Genomic DNA, 16098 nt, shown 5'->3' on the forward strand with positions numbered 1-16098 from the left:
CATTGCTCAAGAAACATAAGTAAAACTGGCAATGAAATGTCATCGCTTGGCCACCGGAGCACACACAGAAACACAAGTGTGCCTATAATTACATAATAACAAATAATAATGTATTGCTAAATATATATATATATAACTTAAAATTTTCAAGCAGTCTCAGACAGTTTAAGTGATGGAATTGTTGAGCAATCTGATGGTCAGTGGGAGACAGCAATTTCTGAGTCTGACTGTTCTGCAGCAGATGCTACAAAATCTCCTGCCAGATGCCAACCGGATGAACAGACCATGGAGATGATGGGTGGAGTCAGAGAGGATCTGGGATGCTCTGGCTAAACAGCGTCTGTGTGCAATGGTTTGGATAGGGGGGAGTGGAGTCCCAATGATCCTCTCCGCTGTCTTCACCACTCTTCGCAGAGACTTCCAATCTGAGGCCTTGCAGCTCCCAGACCAGATGAAGATACTGCTGGTCAGCAGGCTCTCAATGGTTCCTCTGTAGAAGGTGGAGAGGATGGGAGGCGGAAGGGAAGCCCTTCTCATTCGTCTCATAAAGTGCAGGCGCTGCTGAGTCTTTTTCACCAGTGAAGAGATGTGAGTTGTCCAGCTGAGGTTGTCTGTAATGTGAACCCCCAGGAATTTAGTGCTGATAACGATCTACACTGCTTTATCGTTAATGAGGAGTGGTGTGTGGTTCGGTCGAGACCTTCTGAAGTTGACAATGATTTCTTTTGTCTTGTCAACGTTCAGGAGCAGGTTGTTTATTCTGCACCAGTCCACAAGATGTTGTACCTCTTTTCTGTAGTTCACTTCATTGTTGTCCTGAATGAGTCCGACAATTATTGTGTCATCTGCATATTTCATGATGTGGTTTGTGTTAAACCTGGGACGACAGTCGTGAGTCATCAGGGTAAACAGCAGGGGGCTCAAGACACAGCCCTGGGGGGAACCAGTGTTCAAAGAAATGACATTGGAGATGTTATTACCCACACGGACAGACTGAGTTCTGTCAGTGAGGAAGTCCAGCAGCCAGTTGCATAGTGGAGTGTTGAAGCCCATGGAGACCAGTTTGCATACCAAATCCTGCGGAATGATCGTATTAAATGCTGAGCTGAAGTCCAAAAACAGCATCTGTACGTGGGTGTTTCTTTTCTCCAGATGTACCAGGCTGAGATGAAGAGCAGTGGAGATGGCTCTGTCCCCGCCCGTCGCACAACCCAGGCCTTTCCCAGCCGCATTTACTCTCTCTAACGTCCGCCCAGGACACACATCCGGCGGGTCGTACTTGTCCACGCACGCGCTCATCTAACCGCTTCAGTAAAGCGGTTAGATTTGTACGCAAACTGGAATGGGTCAAATGATGGAGGCAGTATAGACATTATGTGATCCTTAACCACTCTCTCGAAGCACTTCATGATGATAGATGTTAATGCAATGGGTCGCAAGTCATTCAGACATGCGATGATTCGTTTCTTGGGCACTGGAATAATAATAGATGACTTAAAACATGAGGGGACAATGGTCTGGTGCAGAGACGTATTGAAGATGTCCGTGAGCACGTGGGCTAGCTGGTCTGCACATTCTTTGATCAGCCTTGCTGGAATGTTGTCAGGACCTGCAGCTTTTTATATGTTGACCTTCCCCAGGGATTTTCGCACAGCAGATGTTTCGAGCCTGAGGGCCTGTTCATCAGGGTGAGAGGTAGCTTTCCTGGCAGGAGTTTTATTATACAGGAGAACAGGCTTCAAATCTTGAGCTCATTAAGGAAGCTAATGTCATCTCGACAGGATGGAGATATGGTTTTATAGTCAGTCACAGACTGGATGCCCTGCCACAGTTGTCTGGTGTAGCTGGCATCATGAAAGAAACCTTGCATCTTTTGACTGTAGGCATTTTTGCTGCGTTTGATGGTACGTTTTAGATTGGCCCTTGCTGATCTAAGTGCGTTTTGTCTCTCGGTAGGAAATTGTTGGTTCCCCATTTGAGTCATAGTAGCCATTTATTGATAAACGAAGACTTCGTTTCAATGCAGCTGCACAAAAAGAAAAAAAACAAAGTCATGGAAGAGGGGGACACAAAGCATCTTAAATACACACACACACATAGAGCCTGGTAGAATGAGGGAACCAGACAAACTTATAAATGGGGTTTTATTTCTCAAATACTCTAATAAAGGGATAGTAGTGTTAAAATTAATTTGGAGTTTTACAGAATGGTGAATTTTTGTTAGACAAAAATCTTTCAGCTACTAGAATAGCAAAATCAAATAAATCCCTTTTCTTTTAAGCAAAGTTATGTATATGTAACCGGATCCCTTCTGCGTTGTGCTGGTTATTGGATGTTAGTCAGGCCGTGACTCTGTTTGGCTTTCAAAGATTTATTCTGACGAAAATATCCAATAGAAAAACAATAGTTACAAGCTGCCCGCTCCAAGTCCTCTCCCGCAGGACAACATGACAAAAGGGCGGGATCATGTCTCACATTAAATAAAATAAACCTTTTTTATACAACATACCTGACGAAAATATCCAACAGAAAAACAATAGTTACAAGCTGCCCGCTCCAAGTCCTACACAAACAAAAATACATAACAGAAATCAACTTAATAAATCTACAAATAAACTGGAAGTATTTAGATAGAAAGTAAATAGGACACACCTCTCCCGCAGGACAACATGACAAAAGGGGAGGGCCTAAGGGACGCAAACATTTTAAAGACAAAACCATAGAAGAAGAAATAAAAAGGAGGGGCTACTGTTCTTAAAGTAACACATTCAAAACAATGACAGCTTTTCGGTCAGGTAGAGAGCAATACAAACAACAACAAAAAAAGACATTTTGTGTAATTATAACAACAACCAGGTTACATTCACCCCCCTAGAATTACACAAAATAAAAAAACAGTGATAAAGACACTTAGTAGCAGTACAATTTTATTTTATTTTTATTTTTGCAACAATGTAACACATCAGCCAAACAGCTACCCTACAATAGGGTCAGGAGACTAGAGATCGCTCGACGCCCAGCAAAATCTCACAGTATTCCATGGACAACAAGAGGTGCCTTTTACACCCCCCCATACAGAGTAAACACATAAATGGTACTGAAGCTTATGCAAACCAAGACAATCCTAGCCAATGGCAGGAATCACATGAGAATTTGGAAACTCACACGTCAATAACAGTTTGAACATTATCCTTATCATAAAGCGCCTCAATGACGGCCATGGACTCTATCAGGCGACAAACTGGTTTAATAACCCTCCCAAAGCGTGAAGTTAGGCGGCGAACAACATCCTCACCCACCCTGTCTGGAGGATGAACAGAGCCAGCAGCATCAGGAAGATGAGGTAAGGAACCAGCAGTCGCCAGTACCCCTGTTTCCATAGAGGAGTTTTCAGAGTCATGAGGCAGGTCACTATTTCCAACTGATGGAGCCAAGGACACATCCTGAACCCATGAAGCAGTACGGTCATCCCCATCACTGCAGGACAGGGAGTCGGGTAGGGAAGGCTCAGCAGGAACAGCACTAGGAGCCTCACTAAATCTTCCTGTTCCATGTGAATCAGGAACCGGGGGGACTCGAACCACACTATCAACCTGGCGGTTCACATTCCCATCCAAGGTCATCCCCACAGGTAAAAAGTTCACGTCAAGAAGGAGGTTGCGATGCACCACACGCTCATTGCCGTGACGATCTTTAACACGATAAATATGGAGAGCAGGTTTGGAGGCAACCACCGTGTACATCACAGGCTCCCATTTATCAGAAAGCTTTCGCTTTCCTCTGGCTCCCTTGTTTGCCACCAGGACCTGATCTCCAACTGACAGAGGGTGACCCTTGACTCTCTTGTTGTACTGGTCACATTGATGTTTCTGCTCTGCACTGGTGTTCTTCTCAGCCATTAGCATGGCAGAACGTAAATCTTCAACCAGTGATTTGACATAAGTGTGGTAGTCACAAATAGCATCATCATGAAGAACGTTCCGAAAAACAAGGTCAACAGGCAGCCTGGGAATCCTCCCAAACATCAGATAGAACGGTGCAAAGCCTGTGGTCTCATGAACCGTGCAGTTGTAGGCAAAAGTCAGAGACTGGATCATCTGAGGCCATTTATGCTTCGAACGTGGAGGAAGAGATCTCAACATGTTGCCCAGGGTGCGATTGAATCTCTCTGCAGTCCCATTACCCATTGGGTGGTAGGGTGAGGTGTGCGATTTACTGACACCACTCAACTCTAAAAGCTCAGCCAGTAGCTCACTCTCAAAATTTGCACCCTGATCTGAGTGAATGCGCTGTGGGAAGCCATAAACACAGAAAAACCCATCCCATAACTTTTTTGCAACTCGTTTAGCAGTTTGATCCTGACACGGGAAAGCATGTGCTAACTTTGTGAAGTGATCAGTGATCACCAGAACATCCACAGACTTGTTGTTACTGTCCTCAGCTGACCAGAAATCAATACACACCAGCTCCATCGGAGCACTGGTCCTGATGTTCTCCAGAGGGGCTCTCACAGCAGGCTCTGGGGTTTTACTGAGGACACATCTGGGACATTTTCTCACGTAATCTCGCACATCTCTTTCCATGTCATGCCAAAAGAAACGATGACGAGCCAAGGAGAATGTTCTTGCCTGGCCCTGATGACCTGCATTATCATGGACACCAGTCAGAACCACAGACTTCAAAGCATCAGGGACCACAAACTGGAAGCGCTTACCTTTTGTCAGAGGGTCTTTTATGACACGGTAAAGAACGCCATTCAGCAATGTTAGTTTATCCCACTGCTTCAGAATTTTTAGAGCCAGTTGATTTTCACCAAAGCGTTCCCGCCTTGATGGACGGCGTCCCCGCTCAATGTACAGGACAACTCTGGAAACAACAGGATCGTTTTTCTGGTGAGAGACCAGGTCAGTTAGACAAAGAGCTGTTGATGGACCTGTGGTGTGTGGGATTATCATGCCCAGATGATCAGCTAAAGATGCTGCATGCTGAGTCTGACCAGCATCTCCACTGCAGGCAGATGACAGAAGAGAGGAGACTTCGGCACAGGTCATGGACGTGTCAGCTGTAATGGAGGAAGAGCTGTCCACTGATTGAAGCTGACAGGTCAAACGGAAAACATCCTGCACAGCATGATCAGGGACCTCACAGACATGCTCCAAAAGTTCCTGACAAGGTTCTGACAGAAGGCGATCAGCCAAAGGCTTCACAAAAGGAACTCTGCTCAGAGCATCTGCCACCACATTCTGTCTCCCTGGAACATACCTGATCTCAAAGGTGTATGGAGCAAGCTTAGAGACCCAGCGCTGTTCACAGGCATCCAGTTTGGGCTTGGTCAGGATATATGTGAGAGGATTATTATCCGTCCACACAGTAAACCTGTGACCCTTCAGCCAGTGGCTGAACTTATCACATACAGCCCACTTTAAGGCTAGGAACTCGAGCCTGTGTGCAGGATAGTTGGCCTGGCTGCGGCTGAGAGTCTTGCTGGCAAAAGCAACAGGTCTAGCAATCTCTCCATCAGCTGGGACCTGCGACAAAACAGCACCGAGCCCATCCAATGAAGCATCGGTTGAGAGAATAAATGGCTTCTCAAAATCAGGATGTGCCAGCACCACACAGTTGAGAAGTGCAGTTTTAAGGTCTCCAAACGCTTTCTCACAAGCTGGAGTCCAGTCCTGGGGAGTCAGAACACGGAAGGTTCCAGCTTTCCCATGTCCTCCGCTCTTTACTTTACGTTTCTGACCTGCGGTGAGGGCATAAAGAGGCTTTGCGATACGGGAACAAGCTGGAATAAAGTGCTGATAGAATAGCACCATGCCCAAGAATGACCTCACCTTCTTCTGGCACGGAGTACAGCCATCCTCCTTCATGAGGTCTTTTCTTTCAAACCCTGAGATGACCCTTACCTTCTCCTGATCAACAGAAACACTACCAGCTTCCACAACATGGCCCAAGAACCTCACAGACCTCCTGAGAAAGTGACACTTTTTCTGGGCCAGCTTCAAGTTGTTTGCTCTCAGGCGACAGAAAACAACCTCCAGCCTCCTTAACGACTCCTCCTCAGACGGTGCAAATACCAACAGGTCGTCTAGATAGCAGAGGAGGCTGGAAAAGTTCAAGTCACCAAAAATGTTAAGCATCATCCTCATGAAGGAAGCTGGGCTGTTGCATAAACCTTGTGGGAGACGGTTGTACTCATAAAGTCCAAGCGGCGTGGTAAAAGCAGTGTAATGTTTGTCGGACTCATGGAGAGGGATGTTGTAGAAACCAGAGGTCAAGTCCATGGTGCTGAACAGCGCATTCCCACCAAGAGCAGCAAGGCAGTCAGACTGATGGGGCAATGGATGGGCATCCTTAACGGTCTTAGCATTAAGCCAGCGGAAGTCAGTGCATATCCTCATGTCCCCAGACTTTTTCCACACCATAACAAGCGGGGAGGCATATTCACTAATAGACTTCCTTATGATACCCATCATCTCCATCTCAGACAAGACCTCCCTCAACTGCTGATAATGTGCTGGTGGTATGCGTCGATAAGGTAAGCGAAATGGCTGGTCATCAGTCAAGTGAATGCGATGAACAAAATCCCTAGCCTCACCACAATCCAGTTTTCCCCTGGAGAACACATCCTGGTAAGAAACCACGAGTTCAGCCAGCCTTCTTTTAGACTCATCTGACACCTCACAGCTCTCTATGTCAATGTCATGCAGACCACAGTCTCTCAGCATCTGCACTGGATCAGCACTGTGATGTGATGAACCTGTTGAAACAGCTGAATGGTTGCAGTACAGTTCCGATCTCCCCTGACTGAACGCAAAGTCCTCCACAGCAACACATGGAAAGACATCAGCGATTTTAGCATTGCGGCGCAGTATCAGAGGTTTTTCTGTTGGGTTGAGGACCTTCATAGGGACCCAACGATCCCCCCACATGGGTGTGACTACACGACCCACCAAAATGTTTTTTGGAGTGGAACGAGCAGATGACGGCTCGACAACCACAGTGCCTCCCAGTGACAGTGGTGCAGTGGATGGGAGCTTACCCCAAACCACATACTCCTGACGAGGAAGGAGGGTAACAGCCTGTCTGAGCCTAACTGTTCCAATCTTGTCAGGTGAAGTAGAGTTTGACCACCGAGAAACACAACTCAGAAGCTGCAAAAACTCCTCACACTCTGGGTTTGCAGTGTTAGATGTAATGAGTTCCCAGTACCTCGAATCAGTTTTCATTCTTTGAATAAGGGGCCGGAGCACATTGCTACCAATGATGAATTCATCATGTTGGCCAGGTATCAAAAATGTCAGTACTGTAAATCTGAAGCCATAGATCTCAATGTCCAACTCATAGATGTATCGAGGCTGAGTGAGAAGGCCACCACACCCAACGAGCACCACATTCTCTGGGACTGCAAGAGGGATCAAATCAACACCCGCGGCTCTTAGTTTGCTCTCTGCCTCCACGCTCAATGTGCACGACATACTCCCAGAGTCCAACATACCCCTCAGTGTAGTCCGGTCACTAACTGAAACTGAGGCATAAAACAAATCACTAGCCCTCTGGACTCTCTGTGACCCCAAGAAAATCACTTCACTGTTCTCAGGTGAAGTATTGCGACACTCAGTATAAACAGAGCGTGCATCCAGTGTAGTCGTGAGGGTATTATCCACTCTGCCCATGCTTCCCCTCTCATCACACGGGCTCTCTAGTTTAAATTAGGATACTGGGAGGACAGCTGCGGTGTGTGATGAGCAGGCTGAGGACAATCCCTTTTAATGTGTCCTGAGCCGAAGCAGTTGAGACACAGTCTGAACAATCTGCAGTGTGAGTGTGTGGTATGCTCCTCCGAGCAACAAACCCTGCATGGTGCATGCTGAGGACGTTTAGAACCACGTGTGTAACTCCTCACATGTTGACCACTCTGTTTTGTAGCAAGAGAAGCTGCACACAGAGACAGAACCTTATCGAACATCTCTGTCATCTGAGGAGGCGGGTCAACTCCTGAACTGGAGGAAAAAGGTGGCTGGGGTGGACCTGTATTCTGAAAGGATGTAGATTGTGGAGCAACATGCTGCTGTGGCTGCTGATTCAAGGGCCCTGAAGCTGAGGAACGATCACATGCTAAAGCAGCTTGGGGAAAACGGACAGCAAATGGTGTAGCATCAGCTGACAACGCAGCACTAGGCGTTTGAGCACCAAGCTGAGGAAGACAAGAGAGAACAGGGCCTGCAGACGAACCAAGAGTCCTATTTGTAGTGACCATCGGCTTCCTAAGACTTGCAACACGGTTATCAAGGCGGCTCTGGACCTCAGCAGTAGTCCACTCCTCCACAGGTTTCAGCTGGAAGGAAAGAGCTAGACCAGGATCAGGACAATGGTTGATGAACATTGTAACAACTTCAGCTCCTGGATCCTCCACCTGCTTCCCCCTCCTACGCAAACACTCATCAGCCGCTTCAATAGACTTGTTCAGTCGAATCCAGTAGTCCATGGCTGTCTCTCCATCAGCAGGCAGGATGTTATAGAAGTCTCTCATCGGCAAACTGGAGAAGATCAGCTCACCAAAGTTGCGTTTCAAAATATCAAAAACAGTAGAAACCAACTTGTCACTACATGACTGAGGCTGGCAACGAAGCGACACCTGAACCACATCTCTGGCTTTCCCAATAAGTCTGGATGTGATGATCTCACACATTTCTACAGGGTCCACACATCTCATCCTTGACAGATAGCATCTCATCAAACCCTCCCATTCCTGGATGGAGAAGGTGTCAGAGTGGTCACCTTTGAAATATGGAGGTGCTCTAATATCAGACTGAACAACAAACCTCATTTGTGACTGATCGGTCAGGTCGCTGGGTTGGCTGTCAGCAACCTGAGACTGTGACTGACTTCGTGGGTTTAGTCCATTGAGATTCGTCGTAATGGCGTCCCCAATCTGCTTAGCCAGATCAGCAATCACCCCACTGAGAGCCTCAGTAGAAACAAGTTGGGTAGGGTCAGGCCTTGCTTTGCCAATGGGTGTAGAAGCAGCAGCAGGGACAGGTGGGGGGTTAATCCCAAGCTGATCAACAGAAAATTCATATGGACTAAAAGGCATAGGTCTACCCCTTCCAAATGACATGTAATGTTGGCCCCTCCCCAAACTAAAAGTGACCTTCCGGTCCACTTCATCACCTTTAAAAGGTACCTCAGTGTCAGACATTTCATCAAACATTAACAGACAAAAACTATGGAAAATAACAGTGGATCAAAAAGAAGCGATGTCAAAAATAAAATGCAGATACCCAAACAGTGTAAAAACAAATCAGTCACACAAGAACTCATATGCAACAGTCAGCAAAAGAAACAAAAAAACAACCAGCCTTATCTACAGGTAAAGGGTAATAAACAGACTGGTTTCATGTCTTTACATTTTGTTTATTATTATTATTATTTGTTGATTGTACTGTTTTAAGATTGGTTTTATTGTCCCAAAACACACAAAAAACTTTTATAAAATTAAAAAAACTTTTTCAATTATTCTTCACTTATTTCCCCTCTTCACTTGTATAAAACGAGGTGCACAAAAAAGAAGACCAACAGAAACAGTTACTTCGTTGCTAGGATACAGCGCGCCAACGCCTGCCAGTCAAAGCGCAGGGCAAAGGCGGAGCAAGACGTCAAAGGCGGGAAAGGGACAACGTAGCAGCAGCTGCAGCAGTGGAGATTCGACGTTACAGCGGGTCAAACGGCACCAAGTGTAACCGGATCCCTTCTGCGTTGTGCTGGTTATTGGATGTTAGTCAGGCCGTGACTCTGTTTGGCTTTCAAAGATTTATTCTGACGAAAATATCCAATAGAAAAACAATAGTTACAAGCTGCCCGCTCCAAGTCCTCTCCCGCAGGACAACATGACAAAAGGGCCCGGGATCATGTCTCACATTAAATAAAATAAACCTTTTTTATACAACATACCTGACGAAAATATCCAACAGAAAAACAATAGTTACAAGCTGCCCGCTCCAAGTCCTACACAAACAAAAATACATAACAGAAATCAACTTAATAAATCTACAAATAAACTGGAAGTATTTAGATAGAAAGTAAATAGGACACACCTCTCCCGCAGGACAACATGACAAAAGGGGAGGGCCTAAGGGACGCAAACATTTTAAAGACAAAACCATAGAAGAAGAAATAAAAAGGAGGGGCTACTGTTCTTAAAGTAACACATTCAAAACAATGACAGCTTTTCGGTCAGGTAGAGAGCAATACAAACAACAACAAAAAAAGACATTTTGTGTAATTATAACAACAACCAGGTTACATATAAAACACTGTACTATAAGTTTAAAACTGAGTGCATAAACAACTGAAGCAGGCACGCTTTAAAAAAATTAAAATAAATAAAATCACACAGACTTCTTACAATATGGTCAACTCAGTGTTATACAACATCTTAAAATACTCACTTAGTAAACTCTGCTTACTACTCGAAATTGCTGGTGGCAACTGGCCATTCGCTCTGTCACTATAGTAAGGTCAGATTAACATACATTCAGTAAAATAACAACAGGTTATTGTTTAACTGTAACCAGATATCATTTAACAGAAACTCATAATATATTAGGACAGAACGAGCTCCACAGTTCTACACGGAAATCTTCTTTTTTAGGACAGTAGAAAAACCGTTAGGCACGTTAGCATACCGTAGCAAACAGTACAAACCTACTCCTTCCGGTCTAACGTTTGTCATCCCTTACTCTAACGAGTCGGCAAAAGCTCAGGGCTCATCTACACACAGCTCCCTCTGGTGGTCATCATGAAGCCATGCTTTTCCACTATATATATATACGTATATATATGTTGCTCGGCTCAGGCACAGATGACATTCGCAGTTGTCTTTGCGAATTAAAAAAAAAGATTTTATTTACCTTTATACAAAAATACAGCTTGACATACTCGGTGCCTAACGCTCCCCAGAAGAACGGAAACCGAGCACTGCACCCCATGGTTCCAGGAACACACATTAAACACAGTCGCATTCAATGACATAAAGGAAATGTCAGTTACTAAGTTATCAAGCTACAATGAAAAATGGATGAACTTATTATAATAAACAAAACAAATTGGGTGGGGTACCTGTGAACTATAATACACATGAACAGTATAATAAATAAATAAACTAATAAATTCGGTATCTCTCACACTCTCCCTCACTTTAGAAATGTCGTCTCGACATTCATGTGTACCTGGTCATTAATGTATGGAGAATGGAATGGACATACAGGTTACAGTACAACTTTCTCTGTTTTACCAAGGCCGCCAGTAACCTTGTACACATTTCGTGGCCACTGTTCTGTCTCTGCAATTTGGTTCTCCAAGAGCAAAATATGTCAACGTCTGTGGTCTCCTTCGCTCTCTCTTTGGACGCGGACTTGGCTGTCTTGCCTCTACAGCCTCTTCAATGTTAGACCCACTTTCCACATCCCCTGAGACCACGATGTCCACATCCTCTGGCTTGGCAATGCCGGCACCCTCCTCAACGGTCTCTGCACAATCACCCTGACCATCCCCTGCTCTGTGCAGGGGTTTGTTGGCACAACTGTCCATTTGTGGCACAAATTCTGTAGCCATGGGGTCCGGTATACTGCTAGGCTCTGGAAGAGGCCATCTGAAAACCACATCAGAGAAATCCTCCTCTGGAGCCTCCTCCTCACTTCCCGTTTGTTGTGTCTGTTCCACACGCGTTCGCCTCCGTTTGTTGTCATATCTCTTCTTTGTATTTGTACGGGCTACAGTCATGTTCTCATCTGAACACAGAGGGAGGAAATCACAGGGCAACAACATATTTCGGTGCAAAACTCTTGTTCTGCCTTTTCCATTTTCTGCCTCCAGTTTGAATACAGGACTTTCCTCCCCCATTTGACGCTTAACCACGTAGATGTTATCTTCGCAATAGGAGCGGATTTTGCCTGGCCCTCCCTTTTCTGCCACATTTCTAACAAGTACACGGTTTCCGACTCGCAGTCCTGGACCATGTGTTCTCTTGTTGTACCGTATTTTCCCTCGGTCAGCGGACTTGGCTGCATTTTTGGAGGCAATGCTGTATGCCTCAGCCATCCTTTGTCCCCATCTGTCCACATAGTCCTGGTAGGAACCCGAACCTTGCTCTCGCTCAAGGCCAAACAGAAGATCAACTGGTAACCGTGGCGACCTCTCAAACAGCAAGAAGAAGGGAGAGTAACTGGTGGCATTATTAACAGTGCAATTGTAGGCATGTACAACTTTGTCGAGGTGATTTTTCCAATCTGTTTTCTGTTCCTCCGTTAGCTTTCTTAACATAGAAAGAAAGTCCTGTTAAATCTTTCTGTTTGTCCGTTCCCTTGTGGGTGATAGGGGGTGGTGTGTGACCCCTTAACACCAGACAGTTCTTTCAGGTGATGTATCAACCTGTTTTCAAACTCTCGTCCTAAATCATGATGTAATTTTTCTGGAAAACCAAATCTGAGACAAAAGTCATTAAATAGTTTATCTGCCACCGTTTTTGCTGATTTGTTTGTAGTTGCGTAGGCCTGAGCGAAGCGGCTATAGTGGTCCATCACTACCAGAATGTACTCAAAACCACCTCTGCATTGTTCCAAATGCAAAAAGTCAACTGACACCTTCACCACCCTTCTGGCTCGAAGACTTATTCTACTTAGATGGAAACTAAACGTCCCCCCGTCTCATGACCACTGAGTCAGAGAAGTTCTTTACAACCTGAAACTGGAAAAACTCAGATTTTCACTCAAGGGTTCCACCAGTAAATTTATGGAGACTTGGAGACCTTTCCTATCTGTAGTGGGTACCATGACTTTGCTACCTGATTCAGAAGGAAATTAAATTATCTGTAGGCCTTCTCATCGATATCCAATTCTTTTGTTTTTAAAAGATATATATTCTTTGTCTTATAATTTATTTATTTTTATTTTATTTTTTTCTTTATTTGTATGTTGGTGTAATTTACTAGTACGAACGTAAAAATATATATTCATTTATTTACTTAGTATGAGTATTATTTTTTCTTTATTTCTTTTTCTGCCTCCTTTGGAATGTGTATGGATGGATGTGTGTGTATGTCGTGTTGCTAGAAGCTGTTGCAGGGACTGGATCTCTGCTGGCTGTTTGTCTTGTGCTTAGACCTGGACGGGGTGGGTTGGGTTCTGGGAGAAATCAGCTTGAACTTCCTCTTTTCTCTATCTATAACTACCGTGTTTTCATTGTACTAATGTTTGATGTATGTCAAGCTGTAAAATTCAATAAAGAAAGTTGGAAAAAAAAAAAAAAAGTCAACTGACACTAGCTGAACAATATCTGGGTGAAAAAAATGAAAAGTCCCATCTGGCTCGCCAAGAAATGTCTTGATCTGAAATTTGATATTATCATTTGCAGTCCTGTACCCACTGATCTTAAAAACTTCCTTTTCACCAGGTCCACGCTATAGTCTTCCGCTTCTTCGTTCTTGGATGCATTTAAAAGCCTGTCTTTAAGCTCAATGGCCCTGAATAAGAAGTCTTGAGCTGACTCTTTTGGGTCCTGGGAAATATTCACCAGTTTTTGGTACAAGTCAGATGTGTCATCTTCTCTGTAATGTCCTTTTAATATTGTCTTTAGCTGTGGGAGAGTCAAATCAGTCTTTATTTCCAGCATATCACGCAGCTTGAGACCAGGGCTGATTGCTCTTATCACCGCTTCCATAACTTCTGGCTCACTGTGGCCTTTCCCCAGAAGAACGGAAACCGAGCACTGCACCCCAACGGTCCAGGAACACACGTCAAAAACCGTCGCATTCAATGACATAAAGGAAATATCAGTTACTAAGTTATCAAGCTACAATGAAAAATGAATGAACTTATTATAATAAACAAAACAAATTGGGTGGGGTACCTGTGAACTATAATACACATGAACAGTATAATAAATAAATAAACTATATATATATATGTGTGTGTGTGTAGGGGACAACTTTGCTGAAACACGTGGTTTGAGCTTTCACGGTGTTCGTAGTTCTCGAGATCAGTGGTCCTCAACCCCTGGGCCCCGGACCGGTACCGGTCCGTGGACCAATTGGTACCGGCCGCGCCAGAAATAATTTTTGATTTTCCAAACCTCTGTGACCACACACGACACGAGCCGATAAAAGTCCAACAGATTCGATCGGTTTGTGTGTCCAGCCACACGGCAGGAGCAACACACCACACATTAACCGATTCCACTCACGAACATCACGATTCCAGAAGAAAATTCAGTAAAAACCCCAACATACCAAACGTGAATTTAGAATAATCAAACATGGATGACAATGTAGAAGCAGTAGTGATAGTTTGTGGACTCATTTTAAGCGACGTAACAAAAAGAAAAGGCGTTTGATAAAAAGACGGCTGGAGCAGCCGCTCTATTTGCTGCACTATGATTTGGAGGTGAGTTATGTTTTTTTGTAGTTAACATTTTTAACTGAATAAACATAACCACATATAATAAACATATATAAAAATGACCTTTACATATAGTAATAAACATTTCCACATACTATCAGTCCACCGGACTCTCAGTTGCCATGTCAACTGTTTGGGATTTCCTGCCTTTCTTACGTCACCGCGCTTTCTGATTGGCTGTCACATCAGGGGCGCAACTACATACTTTCTGAGGTGTATGCGAACATGTCATCGCCTCTCCCAAACTTGTACAACTCATCTTTAATTAAAGTATCAATAATAATAATAAATGTACATATATGTGAATAAATTGCTGCCTACAGGGCAATTAAAAAAAGAATGAAACAAAAAACAAGGCAATATTTCATAATGTAATATATTTGAGCCAAAGAGCCACTTCTGTTAGCCTGTGTCTAGAACCGCCTGTGTGCTGCAGGTCTGAGGTATTTTGTTAGCATGTTTTCTATCATTCTTCTAGCTTGATAGGAAGCCTTATCCAAACTGTCAACCCACATTAATAAAATGGTGAAATAATATTGACCATAAATCACTGTATTTATAAAAGATGTCAACATTTTTCCTACACAATCCTAACAAACGTTTTTAATGTTCTCTTCAAAATATATATTTATATACTACTAATTAATTTGTATGATTTGGTCTTTAAATTACTATTTATATTGTTTTTCGGTTTCAGGAAATGACTGAAGGACGAAGAGACTGATGACTGGTTCTTTAGGTTCTGCGGTGTTCCTCTCCTGAACCATTCTGTCTGATATCAAACAACCCACTGAATATCGCCGACACATTTTTTAATGCCCCTATTAAACTTCACTGTGATTGTTTAGCCTGTGTCTTCCCACTACCATCTGTATTTTTGCCAGAGGTTTTACTTCTAAGGACGTTTTTTAAAGACCAGGTGTTTAAAAAAAGTATTTTTTTTAAAGACAAAGTCTTGTTTTAAAAAAATTCTTTTTAAAAAGACCATAAAAAAGGCCTAGTCTTTAAAAAAAAATACTTTTTTAAAAGACTAGGTCTTTAAAAAAAAGCCCCGGCACCAAAATTTTTCCTTGTACTCTGCAGTAGCTACGCTTGTCCATTTAAGACAGGATAACCAATCTTTAATGGGCTTTGTACCTGCAAGCGTTTCTTGCAGGTACAGCTGGTCACGTGATCCTCGGGTGGCATATTCAAACTCCGAATCACACGTCACAGATTGACGTCATAGACCGGCTGAAGCAGAGTCTTTGAATGTAGGCCCTCTGCGATCATTTGGTCACTAATCTTTTTATTTTTGTCTTGCAGGCTGACGTTTGTTAGAACGAACCAGTTAGGTAAGATAGACAATCATTTCTGTCTTTTACCTCTCTCTCCGTCTGTCCCTAAATCTTTTCAGATTTAGGTTTCAGCATAGACTGAAAATGAGAGTTCGTTCACAAGTGTTGCCACGTGAGACGGAAAAGAAAAGTATTGGTGCCGGGGCTTTTTTTTTTTAAAGACCTAGTCTTTAAAAAAGTTAAAAAAAACAAAACCTTACACAGGAAGCGTAAGGTACAATGTTGGCTGGATGGGGGAGGAGTTTTTGCCCTGAATTATTTATTCTATATGTTGTATATACAAGTTGCACTGCTCCTTAGGTAGA

At 43.8% G+C, this 16098-nt stretch overlaps 1 protein-coding gene across 1 annotated transcript in view; it reads left to right on the forward strand.

The window, feature by feature from the left end:
* Positions 1 to 16098, forward strand: part of LOC116716941 (uncharacterized) — a 56468-nt gene that overhangs the window by 11845 nt on the left and 28525 nt on the right. The gene's annotated exons all lie outside the window — the stretch shown is intronic.

The sequence above is a fragment of the Xiphophorus hellerii genome, chromosome 3, assembly GCF_003331165.1.
Source record: "Xiphophorus hellerii strain 12219 chromosome 3, Xiphophorus_hellerii-4.1, whole genome shotgun sequence".
In the NCBI taxonomy this organism is placed as follows: domain Eukaryota; kingdom Metazoa; phylum Chordata; class Actinopteri; order Cyprinodontiformes; family Poeciliidae; genus Xiphophorus; species Xiphophorus hellerii.